A 24,671-nucleotide genomic window follows, 5' to 3' on the forward strand; every position below is an offset into this window, starting at 1 on the left:
CTTTTACAGATTAGGAAACTGAGGCCCAGAGAGGAGGAGGGATATGCCAAGGTGAGGGGCAGAATGGGAATGAGAGCTGGAAGAGTCTGGAGACTTTGAGATTTTTGGCTCTTTAAGGCCTCCCTGTGGAAAAGTTTGTTTATAGATGACAATGGAAACCTTTGTCAGGAGAGTTGGTCTGGGCAGGGTTGGATCTGAAAGGTCCTCTATGTGTGTGTGTGTGTGCGTGTGTGTGTGTGTGTGTGTGCGTGCTTTCTCTTTCCTTCACTATAACCTTAGATGCCTTTGAACCAGCAGGAAGGATTCCTTCAGACCAAAGGTTAAGACCAAAGGCATTTAACAGGTGGAAAGGGCATAGGAAGGAGGGGGAAGATCAGAAGCCACAGAAATAGAAGACTTAAACTCTAGGCTTGGCTAAATGGAATGTTCCAGGCCTGCAAATAATCTCTAACATTTATTGAATACTCATTGTGCCAGTCAATCTTTATGTCATTTTATGTAACTGCCATGACCTCCCCTTGAGGTGTAGGGGCTGTTTTGCTGTTCCCATTTTACAGATGAAGGAACTGAGGCTCAAAGAGGCTGAGTGACCTACCTAAAGCCACAGAGTTAGTAAGGCATAGAGCCAGGACTCCAACCTCACCTCCTAAGCTTTTTGGAGGACTGGGAGCTCCAGGTGTCTTCGGTAGTAGTTCTTGGCCACAGGCAATTTTACCCCTAGGGCACATTTGACAATGTGTGGAGACATCTTTGATTGTCACAGTTTAGGGGATGCTACTGGCATCTGGTGGGTAGAGATGCCAGTAGCATCCCCTAAACGTCTTACAATGCACAGGACAGCCCACAACCAAGAGGTGTCCCATGCCAAATGTCCGTGTGCTGAGGTTGGGAAACCCTGCCCTCCGGGGACCTGGTTATATTTTTACCTCGGCGTGCAGGGCTAGTGCAAGGGCATCTGGAAAGCCCATCTGAGGAACTTGAGTGGTTCCTTTAGCTCCAGAGACTTACCAGTATGTTGTATGTTAATAAATGTTTGCAGTGTGGGCTCCTCGCAGACTGAGTTCTGAGGGGCCAGGGTGGTGGTAGTGGTGGGTGGAGGCCAGGAAGGTGTGTCAGGCCAGGGTGGCTCAGGGCTGCAGACGAGCTGGGCAGGTGACAGGTGTGCGGGGTCCTGTACAGGCTGCTGAGAATTGACTTGATTGTTTCTCTGTGTGTGACTGAGATAAGAACTCAGATCCAGTCAATCGTCTATTTTTTTCTTCCGTAAATGCCTCTATTAAATGATTGCTATGACTAGGCACCATGGAAAGGCCTGAGAAAGGGGTACGCGTGTTACGGATGTACTTGGATTCAGCTATGCTGCTGGCCAAGCGCCTTTGCTGCTGGTTACTGTTTAACTCTAGTCTGCCCCATGCACTTAGGGCAGAAAGACAAACAAATTGGGGAAAGTCCCAGGACTAGGCCTTCACTTGAGCTTCTGCGAGCAGCTGTATCTGAGCATTTCGGTGGTTGAATAGGTCAGATTGAGTACCCCCATGGCCTGAAGGGTGCTGCTGGGGCAGACCCAAGGAAGGAATTGCTTTACCACCTCTGCTGTTGCTGTAGGCCCCTCTTCCAGGTCAGACATGGAAAAGGAGTGTCTGCGCCCTTCTCTCGCGTGGAGTACATCACCAGGTAAGATTTTTAGCCTCAGTAGTAGGCTTCCTTTTGTCATCCTGTAGTCCTCCCTTCCAAATTTTCTACCATGGTGCCTTTCGAAACCCTGCTGGCCTCACTGGTGGGAACAATCACCCACTTCCTGTCCATCACTTGGGCCCCACCCCGAGACCACCTTCTCGAAGCTCTCTAGCCACTCCAACTTCAGGGTCACCTCCCTCCTCCAGACACCTCTGCCCAGTGACTCCTTTGGTCCTTTATCTAGTTGTTAGGTTCTCAGTGTCACCTTCTGACCTCTGCAGTGGCTCAGTCACTAACCGGCTGTGTGCCCTTGGGTGAGTGAGTCACTTAACCTGGGAGAAGCGACACAGTGTTGCATCAGGTGACTTCAGTGCCCGTCCAGCACCAATGTCGGATGAGAGTCACAGTTGTAGAACCTGGCCAGTGGGAATTCATGCTTCCCTTTGATCCCATACAGATTCGTGAGAGCTCAGAACTGGTGTAAGGAAACTGTTTTCAGACTAAATAAGTAAACTTTTTCATATTAATTCTTTACTCAATAAATGTTTGTTGAGTGCCTGCTATATCCAAGGGTGTGTGATGGGTTCAGCAGGGCTGGAAGATGGGTGTCTTGGGCTTTGCCTTCAAGGAGCTCATAGCCTTGTGGGTTGGGGGTGAGGTGTCTGTACAAAACCACCACAGGGTAGACTCTCTAGCTTATCACCCTGTGCCCATCCTTGGTACCAGCTGTCACAATTGTGTACACACACACACACACACACACACACACACACACACAGATTAAAGTTCCTTAGAGGTGGACTTTTTTCAGTCTTCTTCATTATGTGCCTAACATAATGAGCAGTCAGTAAAGATTTGTAAATGAATGCAATAAAGAATGGTACCATTTGACTTGGGATTTGAAGGGAACATAGGAGTTAGACCTGCATAGATGGAGGAAGGCCAGGGATGGGGAAGGACAGAGGCAGGAGGAGGAAATGGCATGAGCAAATGCACAGGGGTAGTGAAGCCCGAGGCATGCAGGGTAACAGCCAGACCATTGGGGTTGGATCATGTGGTATGGTCAGGATGCAAAAAGTGTGGAAGGTAAGCTGGGCCAGATGGTGGAGTGTCTTGAATTCAAGCTTATACTAAAGGGACTGGATTTGTCCTACCGTAGAATGACCTCACATTCCAGTTTCTCAGGGTGATTATGAATAGTGCCCCTTTCACTCTCAAGTGTCCCTATTTGGGTGATCAGTTATATGATTCTGCACCCCTGAAGGCTGTGTGGAGCCCTGAGGGTTCATAATGGGCCATGGTCAGGCTGACCTCTGGGAGGCTGGAGATGAGACATTCTCCAGTCCCCGTGTTCAGGCCTGAGCCCGAGGAGCGGTAGTGTGAAGGGAGGAGGTGGTTACAAAGGAGACTAAAGGCCAAAGTGCCAGCAACATCTTTAAGAGGCCCCAGAGCAGCTCTTCCAAAGAAAGACCCGTCCTAAAGCTCGGGCATCCTGGAGGCGCGTTTTTCTAACTTGAGTTATGACTGATGAGAAAAAGAATACATGTGTGTATTTTCTGAGCAATTAAAAGTCAGAGGAGCTTCTCCCAGTCTCTGAAACGTCCTGGTGAAACACCCTGGCATTCACTCTCCTAAACCCCAGCATTGTTCCCTGGAATTTAAAATAGGTTATGAATGTGCCTGATGTCAGGAGAGATAAATCTGTGAGGAGGACTGTAGTCAATACATTTCCTTTTTAAGAAGAAACAATATAAAGAGCTTGATTCAGCCCGGAATCAATCTCACTTTGTTGCCATGATTGTGTAAAACCTGAACTGCTTTCTGTCTGTCACACTGTTTATATCCCCGACGTTCCCCATCTCAGCGGCCGCGCGGAGTCCAAGCCTTTTTAGGCCATGCATGCGCTCCTCTCGCGGCTGTTTCCTTGTGCGCTGCAGAAGGGTTGTGCTGTGAGCGGTGACTTCATTGACTATCTAGGGGTGCTCTTCAGGGTGGCTGTTCAGTAGTGCTCCAAAAGAACTTTTTTTTTGGTCCAAGAGAGTTGGAAGGCTAAATTCTTGGGCTTTTTTTCCTTCCTATTAAAAAGATAGTTACATTTTCAAATAGTTGATACAGATGGTTCAGAAATCAAAACACTATAAAAATGTATGCATGGAAAATTTTCATTGTCACCCCTGATGTCTACTTCACTCCCTCCCCCAACCTGGAACCCATTAGGTGGGCTGAACATACATTCCAGTGTGCCCATGACAGTCCTAGTTTATGTTCTTTGTGCCTGTGGGTGATCAGTAACACCCTCTCCCATTCTCAAAAGTGTTCCTAATTAGGTGATAAGTGATACATTCCCCTACAGATTGATAATCACTTTTATTAATTTTTTGTATATTCCTCTAATATTTCTATATGCAGACACACACATAAAGTAAGGGGTGACTGACATTGCCTTTGCCATTTCACAGTAGGTCCTGGAAGACCATATCCGTAAAAATGGAGTGTCCTTGTCCTGCTAAGCTCTCCGGCTAGCAGTGTTTGTAGAGACTGTCAGGCAGTGTCTTTTCCTTGGTTTATCAGTTTAATTGCTATTTAGGAGTGGCCTCTGTTTACATAGGGAGAAACAAAAGGCTGTGGGAAATGGAGCCAGTTTCCTTCACTTCGGAAAGCCAGTTCAGTAGTAAACTCATCCAGGAAGAACTTATTAAGCACCAGTTTTCTGCCTAAGATGGTACTAGGCAGGTTGGATGAAGTGGGCAAGTGCTTCAAGATCCAACGCAGATGCTCAGCCTTCATGAAGACTTCCCTGATTCCATGGCCACAATTCTTAGCATCCCTGTCCATCCACTGCCCATTCATCCAACCACTATCCATTTCATCAGCCAGCATTCCTGGTGCTTCCTTCCATTCACTGAGTACAACCGGCATTCCACAGGGGCTAGGACCTGTGCTAGAGACATGGAGATGGACAAGATGAACTCCTGCTGTAGGAGACAGAGACGCGAGTGGACGGGCGATGATTTATCTAGGCAACTGTATCCTGCAAAGGCCTCTCTAAATCAGTGCCTGCCCCTCCCTTCAATCTTTTTTCCCCATGCTAAGTGGTCTCTGTCCCCCCTCCATCCATTACCGTGGCCATGGTAAGAAACCTCCTAACTCTGACTGATGTTGAAAAGAAAGAGCTATGTGAGGGGAGCCCCAAGTCCCACCCTTCGGTGTTCTTGGTTTCTCCCTTGGAAGGAGGGGTGTGGGTATTTGACATTTCAAACCCAGTGATTTCAGGAATCAGCCTGGTGGCTCAGCCAGCTCCTTCTTTTATCTTCTAATAAATACAGCTTCCCTTGCAGTTTCCTGGTGCCGCAGAGGGTGATTGGTCCAGGATAAGAAATAGCCAGGCCAGGAAAATGACCTTTTAATAAAGTTGAAAGGGCCATTGGGAGAGCCGGGATGGCCAGATGTATGGCTGTGAGCCACTCCGGCCTGTGCCATGTCACCGAAAGAGGCCCAGGTATGACTCTGGCTGTAGCTGCTGAGGAAAGGAGTAGTCGGGTTGCAATGGAAGAGGGTTCTGGCTGAATGTTAGCAGATGTTTTCCTACAACTGTGCAGAGCAGCCTTTTGTGGGAAGAGGTGAGATTTGTTTGACAGCCACACTCCCCTCAGTTCCCCTCATCTGTTCTCCCTGCAGTAGCTTTTCACAGGAAATAGGCAGATGGATGGTGTTTCTCTGGAAAGTCCATTTTGGACCAGTGCTTAGAGTGTCGACTGTGTGCCTGGCCCCACTGGGTATCTCTACCTTCCATTGAAGCAGTGGTTCTGAAACTGGGGGGAGCCCCACAGTCACTTAAAAAAATGCATATTACTCCCTAGTGGGACCCAGTAATCTGTATTTTTAACATGTTCTGTAGGTTCTATCCAGTTATTTTAAGCTACAAGGAACAAACTCCAACTCAGATTGGCTGACAGGGGACATCACTGTCTCTCAGACAACTCCATGACCCTCCATTATGTGGGCTGCAGTGTGAATTGTGTCCCCTGGGGTTGTGCAGTGTGGCGGTTCTGAACCCTGAGATAGGGCAGGCTTCAGGATTGATGGTTTCAGTGGCTTCGTGATGTCAACAAGTCCCAGGTTCTTCCCACCTCTGCCATCTTGGTGATAGCCTCGTCTGCAGGCCGGGAATAAGATGACTGGCATTTCCAAGCATCTTAGACACACTGTCATCCAGAGGAGGAAGGGGGACGTAGATTGATTTCTGGCTGAGGCATATCCATGATGCCTCCTTGGCTGGAGCTGGGTCACATGCCCACCCCTGAGCCAGTCACTGAAGGTGCTTTACTTTGGGAGCTGTCTGGGGAAGGGGTGGGCACCCTAGCAAAGTGGAGGCTCTGTTAGGAGGAAGGAAGGAAGGAAAGAAGGAAGGGGACTGGGAGCTGGGAAGGCAACCATGGCCCCAGTGCACAGGTGGTTTGCAGACCAAACGCCAAGGTACACTGTATCACGTCATCCCGAACAGTGGTAAGGTTATCTCTGTTGTGCAGATGAGGAAGTGACACTCACTGAGCTTCAGGGACTTGTCTTAGATAACACACCCGGAGGTTGTGCGGGTTGGGAGTGAGGGAACGGGTATTTGTGAGGCCTTTTAGCCCTGGGAGAGCAACCTCCCTTTCTCGCCTTCCTAAGGTCTCCAGGCAGCCCCTTCATTTCTGATTTCTCCTCCATGACTGCGGTTATTCATGACAGCAGGCCTTCCTGAGTGTTTCCTAGGGAAAGGCTTCTCCAGGCATAAGAAAAAAAGATATATTTTGCTGGCCCCACCTCCACATAGGCTGTGCCCAAAAGCAGTTGAAATAATGATATCAGCTCAAATTTTGGGGGGGCTACCCACTTCAGCCCCTGTGCTAGGTACAGTGCAGACATTATCCCTAATCCTGGCAACAACCTCTGAAGTTAGGTCTTATTATTGGTGTGGTGTTTTTTTTTGTTTTTTTTTTTTTTTTGTGTGTGTGTGTGTGTGTTTTTAACATAGTACTTTAAAAAATATTTTTATTGATTTCAGAGAGGAAAAGGGGAGAGAGAGAGAAACATCAGCAATAAAAGAGAATTATTGATTGGCTGCCTCCTGCACGCCCCCCACTGGGGATCGTGTCGGCAACTGGGGCATGCGCCCTGGCTCAGAATTGAACCATGACCTCCTGGTTCACAGATCAACGCTCAACCACTGAGGCACGCCAGCTGGGCTTACTGTTCGTATTTTATGGATGGGGAAGTTGGGGCCCAGGAAGGTGAAGCTGGCAGTGGGGGAGCCAGGCTGGCTGACTGCCTGACTCAGATGGTGCCGCTTCCCTACCCCACGTGGGGGCTTATCAGCAGCTGCCAGCCTCCTTACGCCCCCAAGGATGGTTCTCAGGGAAGAGGGTTTTAGTGTCAAAAGAGTTCCAAAGGAGCTGAATGTTTCCTATGGGAATAATTCTCAGGGCACTAGGAAAAAATATCCTGAGCATAATAAACACAAGAAAGAAACAGGAAATCTGGTTTGTTATATGGCAGTAAAATGTGAATAGGAAGAACTCTCAACAAAGCCTGAAGGTTTGTTGGATTTGAAAGTGGAAGGCCATGGTTGAGAGGGTAGGAAAGGCGCTCTGGGTTCGGGAGACAATCGGTAAATGGTAGACTGTGCGGCTGCAGTGAGGAGTGAGTGCTGGGCGGAGAGTCTGAACACCTCGCTGTTCCCCAGTTCTGCCTTTGAGACACATAAAATGCAGCTCCGTGGGCAGAGGGAGCAGAGAGGTAAAGGGTGGAGTAAGCCATGTCAGCTCTACAGGGCTTTGCAAAGGTGACGGTGTGTCAGGGGGAAGCTCCAGAGTTGACACTTTAGTTTTAAACATAGTGCAGCTCTACCTGGTTGTGAGCTGTTCATTGCCTAGAGTGCAGGGGCACGTCAGAGCCAGTGGAGGGCAGATGTCTGGCTTCCGCCTCATCTCAAGGAGAAATCAGCTTTGCCTGAAAAGCCCCTTTTTAGCTCTGGACATTTGGAGTTCCTACTTGGCTGGTTGCCTGGCCTGTGCCTCGGGGAGTATTGTCCACAGATGCTCAGGGGAGATAACCACATTGCAAAGTACAGAACTTGGCTGCTCTGGGGAGGATCTTGGGGGCTCAGGAAGCTCTGGATACCTGGGAGGTGGGAGCTGAAGATGTGTGGACCACAGGGGTGTGTGTGGGTGTGTGTGTGGGTGTGTGTGTGTGTGCGTGTGCACGCAGGGGGCATCCACAGGTGAGGCCCTTTCCAGTTGTAGACAACACCCCCCTGATCACAGTGACTTTGGAGAGAGACTTTATGAACAGAGGAAATAATAGGGAATTTTTCCTCCAGTGAAGTACATCTGCAACTTTAGAGTTTTGAGTCTGTAGCAAGATATTTAAAATAAGTTTCTCCTTTCCATCCTTCCTACACCACCCCCCCTCCTCCCATTTATCAAAAATTTGTTGAGCAATTTTTGCATGGCAAGCTAAGCTTGGTACTGAGGTTTCAAAGACCAAAATCATTGCCTTCAAGAAGGAGTCTTGTAGGTAAACAGAACCATTATAAAGCGGTGTGATAAGTGCTAACAGGTATGTACAGGGTTCTCTGGGAGAGGGAGGAGGGAACACTTGATTGCATGTGGTGGGGGAGGGGTAGTTATTTCTCAGAGAGGGTGACACCTGAGCTGGGGCTGGAAGGCTGGGAGAGAAATGTGCCAGGTGGACCAGCCTCGTGGAAGGGATTCCAGGCAGAGGGCGGTAATAGCTTTCATCTGACAATACGAAAAGTTCATGGAAGCCTGCTGTGTGCTGGCGGTGATGCAGGGATGGATGGGACTCCTGCCTGCAGTTGATCACAGTCAGCGGTGAATAGGAAATGACCGTGCAGGTGACAGTATGATTGGAGTGTGGACAGAGTCCTGTGGAAACATAGGGGCCCTGCTTAACTTAGGTATTGGCATTTGCTATTCAGTCTTCCGCTCAGGAAGGTTCTTTCTTTTCTTTTTAATTTTTTAAAATAGATTTTATTGATTTTTTTTACAGAGAGGAAGGGAGAGGGATAGAGAGTTAGAAACATCGATGAGAGAGAGACATCGATTAGCTGCCTCCTGCACACTCCCTACTGGGGATGTGCCCGCAACCAAGGTACATGCCCTTGACGGGAATGGAACCTGGGACCCTTGAGTCCGCAGGCTGACACTCTATCCACTGAGCCAAACCGGTTAGGGCTGGAAGGTTCTTTCTTGCAGATGTTTGCATTGGTGAGAGGCTCTGTTTAAGAAGCTAGCTTGCTGCCTGCTGCCCTTGGCGTTGGCCGTGCCCTTCAACAATTTGGATTATACTCTGACACTTGTTTATACTTTGATTTCTTCCTCCTGGGCTTAGGAAGTTGGACTTGGGCAAGGCATTTCACCTCTCTGGATTTTATTTTTCTCACTTATGAAATAAAAGGGCTGTTGGACCAGGTCATTGTTTCTCAAACAGCAGTCTAGGGACCACCTACTTTAGAATGGTATGGTGCCCCGCCAGGGTGGCTCAGTGATTAAGCATCTACCTATGAACCAGGAGGTCATGGTTCAATTTCCAGTCAGGGCACATGCCTGGTTGCAGGGTCAGTCCCCAGGAGAGGGCGTGCAGGAGGCAGCCATCAATGATTCTCTCTCATCATTGATGTTTCTATCTCTCTCTCCTCCCTTCCTCTCTGAAATCAATAAAAAAAATATATATATAAAAAGAATGGCATGGTGTGCGGAAGTCCTTGTGCGGTAGCTCCGCCCCATTCATACATCAGATGCTTGGGAGTGGGGCCCGGGAGTCTGCATTAACAGGCACTCCAGGTGATTCCTAGACACCTTAGAGTTTTGTCACACCTGGACTACATTATTTCAGCCTAATCCTTTCAGCTCTGAGCTCTTCAGCCATAGATAGGTGCACAGGAACTGGAAAAACAAAACGTTAGTTTCCTGATGTTTTGCCCTTGCAATGGCGCCTGCAGCACGCTGCTCCTGGTCGAGGTGTCCTGACTCTGGGCAGCTGTGCTTGTGAGCTGTTCGCAGGCGGGTTTGAGATCCCTTAAGGAAGAAAAGCCTTGCTGCCAGGCACCTGAATGTGGCTGTCAGAATCTGTTTAGGAGCTGAATCGTTACAACAAACACCTGTCTCAGCTTTGCAGCTCTGGCTCTGCAGTGTTTGACTGGCTTCCCTGGCCCCGGCCCTTCTCACTGACCTCCTGCATTCTGACGAGGTCATTTGCCTTGTCGAACTGAAGCCAAGGTTTCATCTTCTCTTTCACAAACAGCATCTCCACTCCGGTTCCCCTCAGATCATCTTTGTGAGGTTACTAAGGGAGGCTCACACTGTTTCAATAGCTGCTGCATGTGTTCTCATTTTTTGAAGGTCTGAAAACAGTTTTTAATGCTCAAGTTAGTAATTGGCTTTATAGCTGCCTGGGAGTTGCTCCAGTTTCTTGTCCTTTCCCCTCAGAAATCTCCTGGTGGCCCCTAAGACTCCACAGAGCCAGTGATGTGGAGAAGCTGTTTCCTAAGAACCTCTCTCAGCTGGACCCCTTCATACCATTCAGGTCCCAGGCGAGGGCATTCTTGCCCGTTATAAAGATGAAACCATGCACCTAGTATCTAAGATCATAAAAATTGAGAATGCTTCTCTGGATTTGGTTCACTTATGGTTCTGTTAGCCTGTGTTGTGGTTTCCTTGATGGAAATCAATCTGTAAACACAGAATTCTACACTAGTAAACTCTGATGAACCCTTGGATATTATTCAGGTGGGGGAAAGAAGGCAGGGCTGGGCGTGATCCTTCCCTCTGTTTCCCAATCCTCCATCTATAGTGGGTGCCCAACATGTGGCTGTTGGGAGCATGGATTAAAAAAAGAGAGAGAGGCTGGTAATTAAACTGGTAAAGGCCTGGCATTCAGAAATCTGATCAGTGTGAATTTGACTTTGCCCTTGGTTCTTCCTTAAGTTTAATATTCATGGAAATATCCGTTAGATGCAGGGTTAGTTGCAGTGCAGAATGATAGAGAGGAGAAAGGACAGATGTTGTGTGCATTTCAAGTACTTTGCTACATCTGTTAGTTGTTCATTATTTGCAAGTCCTTTTGTTAGAGAATCCCCAGAGCTTGATTAGCAAACCCCTTCATTTTGTGTTCAGGGAAACTGAGGCATGGGAGTGAAGTAATGAGTCTAAGTTTACATACTGAAGCTATTGGCAGACCAGTTGACTAATCATCAAGAAGGATTTATGGAGTACTTCCTGTCTGCCGGAATACACGTGAATTAAAATGTATCTTTGTAAATGCTGTTAGAAGGGATGGCGGTCACCTTGGAGTGCATAGTTGCTTTGTGACATTTCTGTCACTTGGCTGTCACTTGGCTGTTTGGCTTTTGCTGGTGTCTCTCCAAGGACAGGGAGCTCACTATTTACTGAGGCACTTCATGTTATTTTTGAATGTTTCTAATTATTAGAATTCTTTAATATGAGGTACAATCAACCTGTCTTATAATTTTCTTCTTCAGGACCCATGTCTCACTATATTTATACCATGATTCATTCGTTCATTCAAGCATATGTGTTGAGTACCAACTATGTTTTAGGTTCAGGAGGAATAAGAGAAAACAAGATAGACAAGGTTCCTGCCTCCTGGAACTTAGAGCCTGGGGTTTGTGCACTGGAAGGAACATTGAACTGGATGTCAGAAAACCTGAGTGCAAGCCAAAGAAAATTACTAAAATAGAAAGAAAGAAAAAAGAAATGAAGGTTTTGTACCACTTGCACACTGAATGAACTTGGCTAAGACACTTGATTATCTGTTTTCACTTCATTTTCTCAATTGGACTTTTCAAAGCAGTGAAAGTTCATTGGGGGTGATGTACCTTATAAAATGTTAATTGCTGTATATTACTAAGAGTAGTACTAGCTCTTGTTTCCAGAGCAGAGTTCTCAAAGTGTGGTCCCCAGGTCAGCAGCATCACCTGGGAACTTGCTAGAAATGTGAATTCCCCAGCACCACCCAGAGGTGCTGACTCAGGAACTCATGGGTGGGGCCTGGACACGGTTTGCCCAGGGCTCCAGGTGACTGATGCCTTCCCTGCTTGGAGAACTGTGCCGTGTGTAGACTACAGCAAGAGTTCTCAGTCATGGCTGCACATTGGAGTCACTGGAGAGGGGGGCTTTTAAACCTGTGCCTGCTGTGCCCTGACAAGGCCGATGAGAATCTGAGGTGGGGCCTGTGCAGAAGCCTCCCAGGCCATTCTGTGCAGTCAGGGCTGGAGGGACCCAGGGTTGTGACAGTGAGGAGCTCATATGGTGGAGTTACCCAGTTTGGGTTGAGTCCCGGCTCTGCCCTTATCAGCTCAGTGGAATTTGGCAGGAGGACTCTGGCTTTAGAGTCCTTATCTGCATAATGAAGATAAAAATGCCCATCCCTCAGGGTTGTCATAACAGTGAAGTGGGATATGTGTGCAAATCTCTGAGGATGTGTCCAGTACGTGGTGAATGAAGTAGGACTGAACATACTGGTGGTAGCTGTAGGTATTTGAAGCTGATGGTGCTCATCTCTTCTCTCAGCCCTCTTTTTTCCCCACCCTAAGCCCCTTTACCTCTTTAAATAATTTCCAGTCCCCTCTTTTGGGAAACTCCATGACTTTCTTTAAAAACCAAGGTCTTGCCCAACTGGTGTGGCTCAGTGGTTGAGCATCGGCCTATGAACCGGGAGGTCAGGGCACATGTCCGGGTTGCAGGATTGATCCCCAGTGGGAGGTGTGTGGGAGGCAGCGATGATTCTCTCTCATCATTGATGTTTCTATCTCTCTCTCCCTCTCCCTTCTTCTCTGAAATCAATATAAATATATCTAAAAAAAAAACAAACAAAAAGCCAAGATCTCATTTGACAATATCCATCAAAATTACAAATGCATTTGCTTTTTTTTGCTTGTAATTCCAGTTCTTGGACTTTGTCCTACAGATATACCTCCACAGGTGAGAAATGATGTATGTTTATTCCTTACAACATTGCTTGTAGGAGCAAAAGACTGGAGTAACCTCAGTGCTCATCAGTCTAGCATCTCCCTGCAGTCGACCCCTGTGCAGCCACGGGAAAGAACGAGGCTGCTCTTCTAGGCTGGGCCTCTAGGATCTATTTTTCATATGAAAAAAGTACAGTGTGGAACTGCATATGTGATGTGCTACCATTTGTGCAAAAAGAGGAGAGGACAACATGTTTATTTGCCTGTATATACATATAGAACCGGTGTAAGGGCACAAAAGAAGTGGGTCATATTGTTTGCCTTTGAGGAGGAGACTGGGTGGAATAGGAACTTTTCACTATAAACCACTGGGTGCTTTTTAAATAAACCCATTTAAGAAATTTACTTAAAAAACTGTGGTGTCCTGAGCTGAATCCTCCACTTGTGGCCCGACCGCTGTGAGGTGCAGTGGGAGTATTACCGTTTTTCTGGGATTTGGACACCGTCCTACTTTTGATGCCATTGAAGATTGCATTACTCTTGGCCTGTAGGCTCCGATGAACCTGTGGTCAATGACAGTACCCAGCTCTGTTTCCTGTGAATGGCAGCCAGGGCAGGTCTGATGGACTCGAGGAAGTTTAGAACTGCCCCCAGCCTGGGCTTGCACAACCAGCTTTGTGTTTGGCCCAGAATTAGGTTGTCGGGAGCATTTGCATCTTGATTCTGTCATCTATAGTATTAGCTCCTCTTCCCAGTCTGGTGCCGCCTGGGGGTTTGATGAGCCTGACTCCTGTGTCTCTCTTCAGTCAAGTCATTGTTAAGACATTGGACAGGTTGTGGTGAAGAATTGAACCTTTCTCTACCTTGTCATCAAGCCATCAATGACATCAGTGTGCGCAGATGTTTAATGTGCGCCTGCTATGTGCCAGGCACGTGCTAGTCCTGAGGGTACACGGAGGAATGAGACAACCTTCCTGCCTGAAAAAGGATGATCGTCTGGTATAGAGGTGGGAGAACTTTTCTCTAAAGGGCCAGATAGGAAATAGTTTTAGCTTTGTGGGTTGATCTCTGTTGTAAATACCCAACTCTGCCCTGGTAATGCCAACATAGCCATGGACATGTAAATAAAATGGCATGGTTCTTCCAGTGAAATGTAACAAAAACAGTTGGGGGGCTAGATGTGGCCTGTGGGCCATAGTGTGCTGACCCCAGGTCTAGAAGGAAGACAGACTAGGAGCTCAGTCAGGTTTAATACATGCCAAGAGGGATATGTACAAAGTATAGTTGTGGCCCACAGGAGGCAGTGATGTACATTCTGTGTGGGTAGTCGTTCAATGGGCCAGATAGTTGTATGCTAGTACAGGCTGACTCTGTGTCACTAATTTAACTCAGGGAATCACTGGAGATTTATCTAGTTGCTTTGCTGAAATCCAGATGCCTTTTCTCTCTCACATGCCACCTGGTCTGCCAACTTGGTAATCACAGCAAGAAACAACTGGTTGCTTTTTGCCATGACTTGGTCATCGTGTACCCGCATTGCCTTTTCCCAATGCTCCCATTCTTTTCCAAATGTCCTCCAAATCATTTGTTTTATAATTTTGCCAGGATTTGTTGTTATCAGGGCTTTTTTATTTAGAGATGTCAGGGTTGCCCACTTTCCTACTTTAAAATGGGGACCTGTCTCATGCTGTCAGACCCCCTTCCTCCTTTATGTGATTTTGAAGTTGATCAATCACAGTTCTAAGAAACGTTCATAGTCAGTTAAATATGCATGAAAGAATTATATGTTGTCTAAAGAAAATTTGGAACCACATCAAAAGTCGAAGGAATGCTAAAACAAACCAGTCATGGTGCGCCACTCCAACTTGGCCCCTGTTAACATTTTGGTGTCGTTTCTGCCAACTATGTGAAAAATAATCTAAGTTTACAGTCAGACGGCTTTGGAAGGACTGAGGTCTATAAGGGGAGCCTGATGTTTAGGCCCATCAGTAAAGTTTCAAAGGAGCCTGATTCAGAGGATAGTGGACGCAGAGAGGACTAAAGAGTGTTTCACCTGGGCAAGGGGATGGCTGGGAAAGGCTGCATAGAGCAGGTGACCCTTGATAAAGCAGAAGTAGTTGTTGGAGGAACAGGAAACGGAGTTGTATATAAGCTACAGTCACAACCTTGCTAAATGTACATGAAAAAATCTGCAAGGAAATGTCCCCAAATAATACCGTGGTAGAAATATTGGTGAATGTGGTTTTATTTTCTCTGGTTTTTCAAATGGAACTATATTTCCTCTTGTTAGCATTTTTCTTAACATCACACACATGTGCCCCGGTTGGTCTGCAGTGACTCAGGGTTGCAGAGCTTGGCTGCAGGTTTGCTGCAGAGCCAGGAGCTCGGAGCCAGACCGGCAGTGCCCATGCACCCCTGGCATTGCCATCAGTGGTATCTGAGGACAAAGTAGAGAAGCTAATAATCCTCTGATAGCCCGATCCCTGGGAGTCATCTGGTGTTATCTGTGAAATCTGAAAGTTCTAGACAAATCTTGGATGTAACTTGAATAAACAGTACAGATTGCTTCTTTGCAAGCCAGCCTGATCAGGCCCGACCTTGCTTTTCTGGCCTGCAGTCTTTTACATAGCGCGAGCCACTTGCATATGTTCAAGTGCAGAACTTGAGATAATGCTTTGGGAGGACAGTGACATTATTGGGTGCATGAAGAAAATATTTACATACAGATTCTTCCCTTCCCTCACTTAAATAATGAAAAACAAACACGTATTTACTGCCACCATTCCCCCTGATATTTCTGGTACACAAATTTCTCACCCCAACATTCATTTTCACCGCGATGCCCGTACACAGGATGGAGGGGCACCAGCATTGGGAAGGGTCTTGCCCCATGTGCTGCAGGCAGTGAGTCCTGTCCGACTCCACCACCAGGAGAGAAGAGTTGTTGGGCTGCCCCGAGTTCAGATTTTGTCTTTGCTTCTTACTTGCTGTGTAACTGCAGGCAAGGTCTTTGAGCTCAGCTTTCCCCCTCTGTTAAATTGGGATGATAAAATTGACCTCACAATTGTAAGGACTGAACCAGGTGATGTACGGAAGCCCTGACCTAATACCTGACCCATGAGCAGGTGCTCAGTACATCATGTTGGCTGTCCCTCATTGTTACTACTGGACTGACAGTGCCAGCCTGATACATCGGCTCATGTGTGTCTCACATGTGGTTGTGCAGAGAGAACTCTGGCCTTGCATTCATTATTGGTACTTTGCACCCATGATTCTTTTTTTAAAATTGATTTCTGAGAGGGAGAGAGAGAGAGAAACATCAATGGTGAGAGAGAATCATTGATCACCTACCTGCCTCCTGCAAGCCCCTGATAGGGATCGAGCCAGCAACCTGGACATATGCCCTGACCTCCTGGGGCATATGGTCGACACTCAACTGCTGGTCATGCTGGTCAGGCACACCCATGATTCTGAAGATTGATGTGAAGTTGGTGGAGTTTGGGTCATTGGGGAAATTTCATTTCAGAGATTGTTTTTCACAGAAGACTTTCTACAAGATCCCCGAAGGGCAGGCTTTATGTCAGGTCCTGTGTAGAGTTGGATTGTGTTGATAAAGGCTATGTTAGGAAACATGCATATGTTAAAGTAAGGGCTCAAGAAATGTGTTGACTAGAAAAGGGGAATACTTAGCAACAGGGAAGAAGAAAAGAGAGAGAAGGAGGTCCCACTGGGTTGGGTTTGAGACTGTGTGAAAGCTTTCTCACCCTTCCTGTCTCTAACCTGTAACCACCCTGGGACCTGGCTCTGAGCTTTATGAGGGCCTGGAAAATTTGTCTTCTTGAAGGGAGTGATGTGATTTCATCCCGTTTTCAGGACAGCCCCAGTTTTCACTTTCCTATGACTCTGAGGTCCTGCTGAATTCCAGATCAGTCTTACTGGTGACCAGAAACAAGATAAAATTAGGGAGGAAGTTCTGTCCTCAATCAGAAGGACCTGAAGGGTTGGAAGATTGGCTCAGCAGCCACCAGAGAAAGGATGATGAAAAAGTTAATCAGTCTACATTTGTCTGCCTCTTAAGATGAAAAAGTCATCTCTAAATTAAGGCTGACATATTCCTAATGTGGAGCACGAAGCTCTCTCTGTATGCTGTTCACCTCTGCCTGCTGTTAACTACCAGCTGAATCTGAAGGCATGGCGTTACCTTCAGTCCTCTTTTTCCGTTCCTAACCTGTCACAGCTGTTTGGGAGCTGGGAAGACAAGGGGTCATGCAAAAGGGGGACCTGAGCTCTAAGGTCTAGCACATAGTAGGTGCTTAATAAACACTTTATCTCAGCATCCAGTGCAGGACCCTCTGTCGTAATTACATCAGATTCAGGGCATAGAAAGAACTGGAACCATCTTTTGTGTTTGTGTCGTTTTAATATCAGAACAGTTGGGTAGGTGGCATTCAAATTAATAATAGACACCACTTTAAATATCTTTTTGTAGAAATGTTCATTTTTAACACATCTTACAGGGTGAAAATCTATTGATCTCCGTTATCTGCCTATTACTCTTTCCCCTAATTTGTAGAACCGTAGCTTTACATCTATTAGATTAGATCTGTCCTCAGTCTTACTATACTCTCTTAAGCTTTCCAGTATTTATTGCAAAATCCTGATAGTTTTTCATGCCCTTTCATGCAAGCACAACGCATCTGTTATTTTTTAAAAACTTAAAAGTTTGTATTTGATAAATGTATATTTTATCATTTAATTTGAAAGGATTTGTTTGCCTAAGTCTATTTTAGAAGCCAGAAATGTCTTCAAACCTTGTATCTGGTATCTGACTTGGTGGTGGGTCCATTCGACTTTTGCCAGTTTGCTTTTCTTATTTTGTAGGAGATTGGGTGCTGACGTAGTACAGTTGGTTTGCTAGGGTTGTTATGTCTTTGATGTTTGATGTTTAGGGTGGAATCGCAGACCTCCCTCTTGAACAGAAGTAGGGCTGGGGGAGCAAGACCAAGGCTACTGAGGCTGGGTCAGGTGGGGCAACTTGACATTGGCTTCCTCTTTAACACCATTCGCTTCTCTGTATTTTTCCTTTTCTTCTTTTCTTTTTGCTCTATTTCCCTTGTTTCTTTCCACTTTCCTACCCCTATTTGTTGCTAGACTTAGTGCATCTGGGCTTGTGGTAAAGAAGGGGATGTTTCCTTCTCTACTCCCTCTTCTCCTCATAGTTTAGGCTTTATTTTACTAAACATTTTGCAAAATATCTTTGGCCACTTCCCCTATGCCTTGCCATGCATGTAAAAGTCAGTATGGGTTTTACAAAGAGGGTGATAGCTCAGGGGTCAGCAACCTTCCCCAAAGTGGAGGTCAACTCTTTCTGACTCCTATTTTGGGGCTGGGGTGACTGTGTTCACTCTTGGCCGGACTGGCAGGAGGCAGTCACTTTCATGGGGATGGTGGCAACGCAGGCCCAAGTGCTGCTGAGGCCTGGCCAGCCGGGCTCCTGGCTACTGCTGTGCCACTGCTGACTCTGTGGTTTGGCCAGTGAGTTTTGGCTTCTGAATTGTCCTTGTATTGGTCATTTAGTCTGTGCTGTTCCACAGCCTTTTCATCATAGGAGTGATAGATACAACGTGAACATTTTTGACCTTGTAAGGCTTTGCAGAAGAGGCTGTAAATTCCAAATCGCTCTGTACAGCAGTGCAGAGACCGACTCTAGGGAGAGACTGTTTTCTGGGACAGTGGCCCTGACCTCTGAAGGCCATTCCTGCAGTTGGTTTTGGGTATATATTTTTTTAGTTTTTTTTAATTATTTTTATATATTTTTAGTGATTTCAGAAAGGAAGGGAGAGAGAGAGCTAGAAACATCAGTGATGAGAGAGAACCATTGATTGGCTGCCTCCTGCATGCCCCCTACTGGGGATTGCACCTGCAACCCGGGCATGTGCCCTTGACCGGAATCGAACCTGGGACCCCTCAGTCCACAGGCTGATGCTCCATCCACTGAGCCAAAACAGCCAGGACAGTCTTGGGTATATGTTAAACCCTCCCAGAGGGAGCTGGTGCTGCATAGGAGACTGCTGGTGGGCATGAGCCCAAGGGAAACTTGGGGGGAGACAGCTGCTTTTTCACAGCATATGATCTTCTTTCAATTTCCTGCAGCAGGAAGGGAGGTTCACCTTAATTAAATGTATGGTAAACAGTCTCATTTCCCTTGTTGCTTATCCTTGGTTCATTCCAAGCCTGTTTCAGAGGGTTTGGTAGAAAAGTCAGTGGCCTCTGTTCCTTTTTTTCTATCAGAAAGCTCAGTCTCTGGTAGTCCTCCACTCTGGGTGAGGGAGAGCTGAGCAACCTATAATGAAGTCCTGGTGAGGACCAGGCTGATGTGATTTTTAAAATATATATATTTTTATTGATTTCAGAGAGGAAGGGAGAGAGAGAGAGAAACATCAATAATGAGACAGAATCATTGATTGGCTGCTTCCTGTATACCTCCTCCTGTGCCCACAACCCGGGCATGTGCCCTGACCAGGAATCAAACTGTGACCTCCTGGTTCATAGGTCTATGCTCAACCACTGAGCCACACTGGCCGGCCAGATATGATTTAATGGTAGGTTTGACTGGCAGGTGATTTCATGTGCTGAGCAGCATTGGGTCTTCTCTCTTAACGCTCATCTGGTCCACCCTTCTACATTACTGGGGGAGAAGTCTTCCTGGGCCCAGGGAAGTAAACATGACTTACCCTGGGTCACATAGTAGTGGAAGAACCTGGACTAGAATCCTCTCACCACTGCATTGGCTCATCGAGACCTGTGCATCTTCAGCCTGAAGAAGCTTAGACCCTATGGGGAGAGGTAGTTTAATATGGCCAAGAGCACACACACTGTGCAATCTGACTAATTTGGATTCCAGTTCTGGCTCTGCTTACAAATGTGATCATCAGTGTGTTCCTGATTTCCTGAGCCTCTGTCTTCTCATCTGTAGAATGGGAAACATACTCACCTCATTGGGTTTTGAGGATTGTCTCAGACTGTTCCCTGATACACATAGACACTCAGTAAAATGCAGGGTGAGCAGCATTTCCCACACCTTGCTTCAGAGTTCCAGCTGGGGTGGCCCTGGAGTTTTCCCTCCTCTTTAACAGACAGTGAGGCAGGGAGAACTGCCTGGACTCCTGCACCCTCATCACTTCATCCCGCACTTGCCCTGTGAGCAGACTGAGGCCTTGGGGATGGGCGACCTTTGGAAGAGGATGCCTGTAGGTTTAATAATCAGCCTTTATTGGCTGAGTGATAAAGCTGAGGCAGATTGATTTTCCTGGGGCAGAAAGAGTTGTAAGCTTGTCTAGGCTATCCTGAGTCATAGACCTCCAACTTATGAGTTATCTACACATACACACAGCCAGCTGCACACAACCTCTTCTTCCCATTACTCATCCCTGCCCAGCTGTCCTGGTATGACTCATTCTCCAAATATTTGCATGCCTACTGTGTTCCAGACACAGGGCAAAGTACCAGGGAAAGATATTGGTGAGCAGAAAGAGACCTGGGTCTTGACTCCATGGAGCTAATGGGGTTGTGAACATAGACTTTAAAGATATAAGAGTTAATTATATAATCATTGTAAGGGTATGAGTAGGAAGTACTTGGGGCCATTGGAGCGTATACTAAAGAGATCTGACCCAGTCTTGGAGGACAAGGAAGATTGCCCCCCAAATTGAGCTGAGAGCTAAAAGAAGGCAAACGGGCAGGGGAACGGGTGACCTGACCTTTTGTGCTGCCCGCGAAGTCTGCCATCCTCCCTCTTTTTCATTGGTCTTTTAGGAGGTAGTTGATCCTTCTACAGTTAATCCTCTTATCATTTCAAATGTTTGCATTTAAAAATTTTTTTTAATGTTTTTTTTTTTATTGATTTCAGAGAGAGGAAGGGAGAGGGAGAGAGGGATAGAAACATCAATGATGAGAGAGAATCATTTATTGGCTGCCTCCTGAATACCCCCTAGTGGGGATTGAGCCTGCAACCTGGGCATGTGCCCTGACTGGGAATGGAACTGTGACCCCCTCTGGTGCATGGGTTGATGCTCAACCATTGAGCCACACTGCCAGGCTGTTTGCTTTTTCTAATTGCATTGTTTTCATGGCAAAAATATAGTAGGACGACTGTTTTAGGAGTTAAACAACATAAATTGCAACCATTTGTTGAATGTCTGCTGTGTGGCAGGCACTATACGTACATTGTCATTTAATCCTCTCAAGGTATTATACTTTACAGATGAAAAAACTGAGGGTCAGAAAGAAGTGACTTGTGCTTTCTCTCATGTTGGTTAATGATGGGAAAGCTGGGATTTGAACTTTTTGTCTCACAGTCAAACCTACCCGTGCCCTTCTGCCTCCCCCTCTTACAGAGGGACTTGAGGTGGCTTGATCTGGGGATCCAACCACCAACTCCATGTTGTGGCCGTGGGAAAATGCAGCCTGAGTTCCAGCCCTCGGACTTACAAATGTGCTTTTGGCACGTGGCCTTCTTATCAGTTGAGGATGGTTGTCTGTGTCAGTTCAGCATGAAGTCTAAGTGAATCTGTCTTGCAGTGGTTTTAAAATTGCTTTTTCAGTTCAAATCCAGAATTATTGGAGGATGCTCTTAGAAATAGTCATTTGAGGTGAGTAACAATGGGCCAGATAAAAATGTTAGTTTCTGCTGCCAACAGTATCCCCTTGGGCTGCGGGGAAAGAAATTGGTGTGGGCTGATAACTCATTTACTCAAAGTCTCAGTGACTTATCTATGGTTTGTCAATGAGTGGGTTCTGGATGGGGGTAATGTGTCAGTCACTTCATTCCTCTGAGCCTCAATCTCTTTACCTACAGAATAACTCACCATTGCTATGAGATTCCAGTGAGTTATTGGACCTTAGGATTAGAAGAGGGTATCCCTAAGGTAATACATTCAAAGTCTTTTATAAGCCTATGTAAATAGATACCATTTTTTTGTTGGTTTATCATTATGGTTCATATTATTAATAGTGTTAACACACTGGTTCTCAAACTTTAGCTGCATCAGAATGACTTAGAGAGCTCGTTAAGCCCCAGATTGCTGGGCCTCTCCTGCAGAATTTGATTCAGTAGCTTTAGAGTGGGGCCAGAGAATTTGCATTTCTAATAACCTACATGATACTGATGCTGTTGGGCTGGTGACCACACTTTGAGAACTGGCATACACCACTTAGATCTGGAGCTGCTTAGCCCTGCTACTGCCTCAGGCCTAGAGAGTGACAGGTGAACTTACTGACCCTTGGAGGAGTGTAGATGCCAGTTCAGGGCCATGTTGTAGCCAGACAGAGCTAATGGGCATTGGCCACTCTGGGTCAGTGGCTGTGATGTCCGGTGTGGGGTGGAGCAGCGTCACTGTTTCCTTAGTTCCATTAGGACTTGGGTTGGTCTCTGCTGGTCACCAGTTCTCAGGCCTGTGGTGTGTGGGAAGAAGGTACCACTTGCAGGGTGCTTTGGGCCAAACTTGGACAGTCCCATCCACACTGGTGAACTCCTCCATTCTTCAGACTGGCCCAGATCCACCGAAACTCAAGCCCTCTTTTGTTCCTGGAAAGAAATCACCTTCTTTCTTTTGATCTTCCAAGGTTGCAGTGGATGCACGGTTTGGTTTCCCTGTACGGCTGAGTGGCTCATCATCATATTTTCTTTCTCACCCTAAGAGATTTCCCACTAATTGCTCCAGCCATGCCCTCCACCACATGTGTGGTTCCCACTTAATTTTCTTTCTTAATTGAGACACCCAGCCTTTTTTTTAATTACCTCCATTTTGGAAGAGGACAGGCTGGAGCAAGCTAGCAGCACTTTTTATATTTTCGGGGTCATATTGAGTGGCTTGTTAAAAACGCAGATTCCCTGGCCACACCCTCAAAGATTTTGACTTCTCAGGTCTGGAAAGATTCCAGGGATTTTGATGCAGGGATCTGAGAACCACACTTAGGGAGAAAATTAAAGAGAACTTGACTTGCTTTTCAGTCTGCCAACATGTGGTGGGTACTTTTACTCCAGAAGCTCCTCTTGGACATCTGTCCTTAGCGTTTACTACCTTCGAGTCTGTAATCCATGCCAGAGACACAAAGCTGTGGGCTGGAAGAGGAGGGGTTTGTTAATGGTTGCTTTCTTGGTCCAACAGATGGCCTGGCCATTGATTTCTCTGAGAAGAAAGCATCAGGCTTTGCATTATGATCACTAAGGAGGTCTTTTATCATATTCTGCTTACACAAACTTTCCTCCTGCCCCAGGGTCCAGTGCAAAGTCTGGGTGACCTTTGTAGCCCTCACTAGATTCAGTCTCACAACTTCTTGTGACTGATGATGGGTTAAAAAAAATTTATTCCCCTTTTGCTTTATATGGCTGTCTGATTAGCTTTCACTGGGCTGATTTTTTTTGAATCCTCACCTGAGGATATGTTTAGAGGGAGGAAAGGAGAGAGGGAGAGAGGAGGAGAGGGAGAGGGAGAGAGAGATGAGAGAAATACAGTGATCAGTTGCTTCCTGTACATGCCCTGACCGGGGACTGAACCTGCAACCTTTTGGTGTATGGGACGATGCTCTAACCAACTGAGCCACCTGGCCAGGGCTCACTGAGGGCTGATTTTTATCGCTGAAATTACATTGCAAGCATCACGGAAGTTATGATGTCTACATGGTGTGCTGGACATGCAGGCAGGAAATCACTAGTAGGATAGTTAGATTCACCATGATGCTTTTGGGCTGGCTACAGCTTGATCCCTGCACAGATCTCAAAGCCATGGCAGTAAGGGTCTAAATTGGCTTGTTCTTCACAGTGTCATTTTTAGTACAGACCCTGGAGGATGACCATCATCAAACAGTACTTCTAAGGAGGGAGCCCAAAGCATGTCTGAGCCCTATCTGAAGCCCAAGTTTTAACCAAAATAGACCAGCCTCAGGAAGGGAGCTGGTCAAACAACTATTCTGCAGCATCAGTGCTTGGCAGAGACTGCTGGCTACGGCAGAGTTAGCTGGGCATCAGCCATGGCAGCGGATTACTCATAAGCCTAGTTGAGTATGTGTATGAGGTTGTGTGTGAGAGAGAAAAGGCCCTTGCTTCAAACAGCATTCTTCCTGTGTCTCCCAAAGATATATTTGTCCCTTTAAATGTTTCCTTTTTTCTACATAATAGTCAGTATTTGAGATTGTGGGGAAAAAAGAAATCAGGAAACAACTCAAGAATCCAGTTTTTCAAAAGGGCCTGGGCAGACGCTCAGCATTTTGTAAATGGCCCTTTCTAGACTGGACCCTTTCTGTGGTGACACGCCAGATCCCTCCGGTAAGGTGGCCGGTTGTTTTGCCCATTCTTCACTCTCAGTCTAAAGTAACTTCTTAGTTCATCCTAGTCCTTTTAAATTTTTGTGACTTACTGCAATTGGATAGCTAAGTTTAAAGCAAGAACGTGGAATCAGTCAGTACAGCCACAGACCCAGAGACGGTTAGAGCTGCGAGAGTCTTTCCCAGGTGATCCTAGCTGGGCCACGGAGATCATGCAGCTGCTGGGGGCCAGGGTCCTAAGCCCAAGTCCCAAGAGGAATTTAATATTCCTCTCCCTGCCCTGCCATTGCAGAGAGCCTGGCTCCCTTCTGCTCCTCCACTAGGCCAAACTGAGGTGTGGCCAGTGGAAAAGGGCTTCCAGAACTGAGGTTGATGGAACCATTTCAGTTCAAGGAGGCTGATGAGGAAAGGGGTGTTGTTCAGATTGCATTTTAAAATGTGTTGGGAATAACACTGGCTGTGAAAACATTATCAAAAATCTGCAAAATCAACACTCATTCTTCCTGGTAAACATGAAAGCTCAGCAGCTGCACCTCCCTCACATGTGTTTGGCCAACTGCTGTTCAGGACATTGTGCCTCCCTTGGTGGCGTATGGGAGCCGATTGAAGCCAGGATTGGCATTCCAGCTGGGTGGGACAGGGCATATCAATGATCTTAAAAGCTGCCCCGGTTCAG

At 46.6% G+C, this 24,671-nt stretch overlaps 1 protein-coding gene across 14 annotated transcripts in view; it reads left to right on the top strand.

Annotated features, from left to right (window-relative positions):
* The first annotated feature begins 1,321 nt into the window (after positions 1 to 1,321).
* Positions 1,322 to 24,671, top strand: part of SORBS1 (sorbin and SH3 domain containing 1) — a 200,998-nt gene continuing 177,648 nt past the window's right edge. The window contains exon 1 of one of the 14 annotated variants that reach the window (XM_014532641.1): positions 1,322 to 1,674. The gene's annotated coding sequence lies outside the window, so the exon portion shown is untranslated. The remainder of the gene's footprint in view (positions 1,675 to 24,671) is intronic. The other 13 variants (XM_014532643.1, XM_014532645.1, XM_014532644.1 and 10 more) reach the window with 13 other exon arrangements.

This window comes from Myotis brandtii, unplaced genomic scaffold (genome assembly GCF_000412655.1).
Source record: "Myotis brandtii unplaced genomic scaffold, ASM41265v1 scaffold902, whole genome shotgun sequence".
In the NCBI taxonomy this organism is placed as follows: domain Eukaryota; kingdom Metazoa; phylum Chordata; class Mammalia; order Chiroptera; family Vespertilionidae; genus Myotis; species Myotis brandtii.